The sequence below is a fragment of the Mesoplodon mirus genome (assembly GCF_964341445.2).
Source record: "Mesoplodon mirus genome assembly, chromosome: 1".
Taxonomy (NCBI): domain Eukaryota; kingdom Metazoa; phylum Chordata; class Mammalia; order Artiodactyla; family Ziphiidae; genus Mesoplodon; species Mesoplodon mirus.
Genome location: NC_138976.1, coordinates 226801339 through 226808082, shown reverse-complemented (window position 1 = coordinate 226808082; position 6744 = coordinate 226801339). Strand labels below are relative to the sequence as shown.

The 6744-nt window shown below is 41.3% G+C and overlaps 1 pseudogene across 1 annotated transcript; it reads left to right on the top strand.

Moving 5' to 3' along the window:
- The first annotated feature begins 435 nt into the window (after positions 1–435).
- LOC309800342 (large ribosomal subunit protein eL6-like) lies at positions 436–1284 on the top strand (annotated as a pseudogene). Its single transcript has one exon. The product of its transcript is annotated as a large ribosomal subunit protein eL6-like (transcript).
- The last annotated feature ends 5460 nt before the right edge of the window (positions 1285–6744 follow it).

The window sequence follows — 6744 nt, the reverse complement described above, 5'->3', positions numbered from 1 at the left end:
CCCTCCTAAACCGAATTTCTTGAATGACACAGTCTGATAAGAGCAAAAGTCCTGAAAGCAAATGGTTTCAAGTTCCAGCCTCGCTGCTTCCTGGCTGGGGAGATTGTTAAAGCTAAGTTTAGGATTTCTAATTCGCTAAACAGAAATAATGGAATAGGGACTTGTGACCACTAAATATATGTAGCAAACAAATAATACTTGTGAGATATAGTCAAATCGTCAAGAAGATAATACTGTATCGGGGAGACAACCCAAAAGTTAACCATGTATGAATGTTGCTGCAGGTGTGTGGCGATTTGGAGGAAGGCCTGTATCTTATAGTGGGAGGGATGAAAAGATGTAGAAAGAGGGTGAGAACTTGTAGTCTGGTAGGCCTAGCGATGTATAGCTCTGAGATAATTGGTGAAATGCCTTTTAAAAAATATATGTATTGGTAGACGGTGGGTGAAAAGGCTGAGAAGCCAGATACTAAGGAGAAAAAACCTGAAGCCAAGAAGGCTGATGCTGGTGGCAAGGTTAAAAAGGTGAAACAGGGGAATCCCTACTGCTGCCAAAACCCTGTCCTGGTCAGAGGAATTGGCAGATATTCCCGATCGGCTATGTATTCCAGAACGGCCTTGTACAAGAGGAAGTATTCAGCAGCTAAATCCAAGGTGGAAAAGAAGAAGAAGGTGAAGGTTCTTGTTGCTGTCACAAAACCAGGTGGCGGTGACAAGAATGGTGGTACCCGGGTGGTTAAACTTCGCAAAATGCCTAGGTATCATCCTACTGAAGATGTGCCTCAAAAGCCATTGAGTCACAGCAAAAAACCCTTCAGTAAGCGTGTGAGAAAACCGCGTGCTAGCATCCCTCCTGGGACCATTCTGATTATCCTCACTGGGCGCCACAGGGGCAAGAGGGTCATTTTCCTGAAGCAGCTGAGCAGTGGCTTTGCTACTTGTGACTGGGTCTCTGTCCCTCCGTCGAGCTCCTCTGCGGGGAACACACCAAAAATCTGTCATTGCCACTTCCACCAAAATTGATATCAGCGGTGTGAAAATCCCAGAACATCTCGCTGACGCTTACTTTAAGAAGAAGAAGCTGCGTAAGCCCAGGCACCAGGAAGGTGAGATCTTCGACACACAGAGAGAGAAATGTGAGATTACAGAGCAGCGCAAGGTTGATCAGAAAGCTGTGGACTCACAAATTCTGTGAAGAATCAAAGCTGTTTCTCAGCTCCAGGGCTACCTCTGCTCTGTGTTCGCTCTCACAAACGGAATTTATCCTCACAAAGTCGTGTTCTAAACGTCTTACAAAGAACCTAATTAAAAAACTGTCCATTTCAAAAAAAAAAAAAAGTAATAGCTATACAATGGAGAAATGAGACAATACCTGATAGGATCATCAAAGTTAACGCCACCAATGAGAGGCAGATGGGCACGATGTCTTGAGAAGGATATAGCTTCCTCTATGGGATATTTCAGCTGAGACTGTATAACTTCAATCGAATAATGAAGAAACAGTAGACAAATAAAAAATGAAGAGTGTTCTGTTTTTTAAATGGTGGATTATACTTCAAAAATGTCAATGTTGTTAAAAGATAAACTGTGGAAATGTTCCAGGTCAAAGGAGGTTAAAGAAACACGAGAACTAAATGCTATACTAGATCCTAGAGTGATCCTTTACTCGAGGAAAAATAATGTTATATGGGAAATTATTAGGTCAATTGACAGATTGGAATACAGCTGAGGAATTAGACAACAGTTAAATATATTACAGTATATGGTTACATAAATGAATATCCTTATTCTTTTAAAAAAATACACCTAAAGTATTAGGGGTAAAGGGCCATAATACATGAAATATGCTCTCAAACAGCTCAGAAAAATATTATGTAAATAGAAGATGGACAGATTAGATTGGCAGATTAGATGTATTAAATGATAAATGTTACAGATAGATGATAGATTGACAGATAACAAATAATAAAGCAAATGGGGCTAAAAGTTAAGAATAGGTGAACCTGGGTAAAGGCTATCCAGGCATTCTCTGTATGATTCTATTTCTTGCAACTTTAAGTTTGAAATTATTTCCAAATTAAAAGTTAAAAAAATATATAGCTTATAGATTTTGAATATAAAGATTGAAACATTTTTCATATAAAGTCAATTTATTCACTCCCAACCAAGTAAATACTGAACAAATAATTAGCAAATGTTAATTTGAGGAATACCAAACAGGGGCCTGCTTGGAATCCATGTCTCAGTGTAGCTGTCGGTATTGATGAACTTGTAAGTTAAGTTGCTTTTGGTATCATTTGCACCTTCCGGAACTTAGAACACAAAAACCAGTAGAAACAAATTTCTGCAGCAATTCTTACCAATAAGAAAAACCTGCTTGGTTATCAAAAAAGAAATGTTAAAAACCCAGAAAAAACAAACAAACAGTAAGTTCATCTTAGAGTCCTTGACAGCCAGCAAGTGAAAATATGGAGATGGTTACATTTGGTACCCAGAGAGTCAGAAGAGCAGAGTTCAAAAGCATTCAGAGAAAAAATAAATTTGACCCCCAAACATGAATTTCTGGAAGAGAGTCTAAAATGTTTGAGAAGTTGTGAAGGCCCTGTAAATGCAATTCTAGTTGATGAGGAATGAAAAGGGAGGTATAAATAGGTTAGGATTACAATGTGTAATAATACAGGACCTCAACAAATTTTAATATAAGCATAAATATTGAAAAAAAACCCAACTAGGTGTATAGCCAAAGATGAATGGAAAGGGTGATGAGGACATATAAAAATAACGTCAGGAAGACTAATACCCTAATTAATTTGGGGTGCTTACCCCGCCCCACCCTGAACAGAGCAAAAGAAAACAAAAAGTTTTCTGCTGCTGTATTTGAAGCAAAAAATAAAGGAATAGAGGACCTTTGCTCAGCCTGAGGGGTCATGGATGAGACATTGCCTGGGCTGAATTTTGCAAGAAAAGTTTCAGAAATAAGAGAATCAGGAGGGCTTTCTACGCAGAGGATAACCACCAAGAATGCTGCAAAGGTATGGCGTTAAGAAGGAGTCATAAGGCTTCTATTAAGAGAGGCCATAGAGGATCAGATGTCTGAGACAGAGCCAGAGCATGAGAGCCTAATGTATCACACCACAGATTTGGGAATTTGTGCTGCAATTGTAGGAGATGGAGACCTTCAGAAAATTTTCATATTAGCATCTATAATCATGCAGTTCCTTGAAACATGGCTTTTGCCACATCCCACAATTTTAATGTGCTACATTTCCGAAACATGGCTTTTGCCACATCCCACAATTTTAATGTGCTACATTTCCCTTATTATTTTGTTCAAAATATATTTTTTTTCTTTGTGATATCTTTTTTGCCCCAGGAATTATTTAAAAGTGGGCCACTTAATTTGTAAATATTTTGTGTCTTTCTAGGTAGGGCGTTGTTATTGTTTTCTAAGTGAATTCCTTCATCGTCAGGGGACATTCTCTGCAAAGTTACATCTTTTAAAATCAATTTGGGAAATATTTTGTTGCCCTGGATGTGATCTAACTTGGTGAGCATTCCACGTTCACTTGAAAAAATTATGTATTCTTTAGTCATTACGTGTGATGTTCTATGACTGTCCATTTGGTGATGGTTGGTCATTTAGATCTTCTACATCCTTACTACTTTTTTATAGGGTTGTTCTGTCAACTACTAAGAGAAGGGTGTTAAAATCTTCAATTATAACTGTGGATTTAACTATTTCTCCCTTTTTGTCTGTGAGTTTCTTCTTCACGTTTTTTTATTAGTAATATATTTGCGCTTATGGTTCATTGTGTGACTAGTAATCTCCTGTCTTGAAGTCTGAAGGGGCCCTCAACTCCCAGATTCACCCAGTGTACTTTGTCTTTCCAAGACAGACTCCTCTCTCATTTCTGTCTGCTGTTTCCCAAGCCCCCTGCAGTAATCCCCACACATGTGTAGATGCAGTTATACAGGAATTTGAGGGAGTTTATGCTGAGGTTCTGTGAGTCATCCCTTCTGCAACTTTCTCATTTCCAGGATTTTGCTCCTAAATTTCCAGCTGCTTTGTCAACCCTAAACCCTGTCTGTTTGACAGTTAGGTGCTAGGATATGACTTAGAAGCTCATCATTAAGACTTTAGATACTGTTCTAAATGTGATGGGATGCATTGAAGATTTTGAAAGAGGGTCGTGATGTGATGCAAATTTTATGGCAATAAGATTACTCTTAATGCTCTAGGGAGAGAGTGTTGTCAAGTAGCAAGAATGAAAGTTGGGAGAGACCAGCTAGGGCGTGATTGCAGTAGTCCAGACGTGTACTCTGAGCTTCATTGTCGACTGGCTATCTGCAGGAATAAACACACACTCTGGGAAACTGAAAGTAACATTTTTCACAAGGAATCAATCTTTGTAAATGTCTCTGTTTCCGGGTATGTCAGGCCTGATTCACTATATATTGGCTTATAAAGAGTAAGCAAATGAGCAGTCCTTTTAATGAAGAAAGAAGCAGTTGAAAACATCATATTTCATTTAACAGATATTAACCGAGGGACTGTCAAGTGACTGGCAGGCTCCGATCTAAGTCAGGGGACATCCTAGCCAAAGTCCCCAGCTTCAGAGAGGTTACAGTCTAGAGGGGGAGATGATAACAAAGAAATAAGCTAATGGACCTGGATTTGGCAGGTGGAGGTAAGTGTGCTGAAAAAAAAAATAATGAGGGGAAGGATTAGAGCAAGTGAGGTTTAGCTTCAGAGCACTCAAGTAAGTCTTCTCCAAGGAGGTCACATCTGAACAGTGACCTCAGGGAGGGAAGGACAGAGCCATGTACAAATCCAGCAACAGAGGACATCAAGATGGAAGAGCACTTTGGTGTCCAGGTACTGCAAGGGGAACAGAGTGCTGGATTCAGAAAGATGGCATCTGAGACACAGCCAGGGCCAGGGAACGTCAGGCCTTGGGGGTCAGGGTTAGGAGTTTGGATTTTATTCGTAAGCATGACTGGTAGTCATTGAAGCAAGGAAGTAACATGAGCTGATTTATATTTTCAAAGTATCACAAAGTGTTTGTGAGGACAATCTTTCTTGATCAACTCCTTTTGGGGAGAGAATGATCCGTGACTTCTTGCATTTCTGTATACCTTGAGAGTAGAAGTACCTGCCACCTTGGTTGCAGATTATCTTTCTAGGGATGTTTGGGTGAAGAACAGCCTTGGAGATTAGAGACAGCGTCTTCCTCTGGAGCATGCACCTTAAGCACAGATTCCTCCCCTGTAACGCAGCCCATTGTGTGTATCTCCTGGCTCTCTTTGAGTTTCCCCGGAGGACTGGGGGCTCAGGAAACAAGAGCAAACGTTGATTTGGGGGCTCCTGCTATTTCCTTGAGCAGTGAAGTCCTTTGTCTGTGACTCGGGAGAACTGTATCTTTTTCCAGCATCCATGAAACGGCGGCAGGCTAACTTACTAGCGTATAAGTCAGGTCAAAGCTCATATCCTTCACATTTCTTGACCTTTTGCACAAGGAGGATGGAACACTGCCAGGACGTTCTGGAAAAGGCAGGGGGAGACGCTCTCAGTCCAATTCCCAGGAACGTAGGGAGGGAAGCCTGTGGGAATCAGAAGTGAACAGGACCACATCCTACAGTCGACTTGGCAATAAATGGTGTCCTTCTCATCACTGCTTGTTAATGAGGGGAGATCGGGGAGGTGGCTGCAGGTTGACCACAGGGAACTGGGTTTAAAGACAGACTCTAATCCCCAGTTCCCCTTCATCAACAAGCAATGAAGAGAAGGACAGCATTTATTGCCAAGGTGACCATACGATTGCGGGGGGCAGAGGGGCAGGGTGACAGGAGAGGAGGACTTCTTTCCCTTCTGGCCATCAGTTACGTGTTTGTGGAGTGTGGAAACTAGGACCAAGATTCATCTTGGGTGGGCGAAGTTTCCACCCGCCGGCAGATAGCAGTGACAGTGATACTCACTTACATTTAGTGTGAAAAGTGGAAAATTGGCACCCAGTAGGAGCAGAAACCAGGCAACTTGTAGACCTCTGGCTGGTTTGGTGGGAGAGGAGAGGTGGCAGTGTGTAGCCCTCAAAGAAGAAGAGCAACGTCTGGTCCATCGTACAGCTCCGCCATTTTGCCGTCTACTGTGCCAGCCTTGAAAGCCTTTCAGAAAGGACAGTAAAACATCTCAAGAGGGTTGTTTCCATTGAATCTTAGCTGCTGTAAGAGAGCTTTGACCCCCTGGGGGAAATTCCCAGGAGACACCAAACTCTAGTGGGAAGCCATAGATGAGGCATCGACTAACATTTGGACTCACTGTGGCTGCAGATTTTTTTTTTCAGAAAGATATCCTTTGAGCATCTATTGAAGTATAACTTTATGGTAAACCCTTCAATAAAGCAGTTGTGCTCAAGGTAACTGAATGAATCTCTAAATAACACATTCCTATGAATCACCCATGGGGCCCTCATCCTTCCTCTTCCCAAAAGCCATGTCTCTGTCCATATCTGGTCTGCATTGTCAAAACCGTGAAGCTACATTATTTCTTAGAGATGCTAGTAAGAGGCCAGTTAACTGTTGGGGGCACACCCAAGAAAATTATGACTCTGGCTTTGAACGAGTCGATCCAGAGGTTTGCTTTCATAGGGGAATTTCATAGAGAAATTTCATAGAGAAATTCATAAAAATAGAGAGCCAGTTATCTTTTGAGGCTAGTCCTAGTTTATTATAATGCAACCATATCATA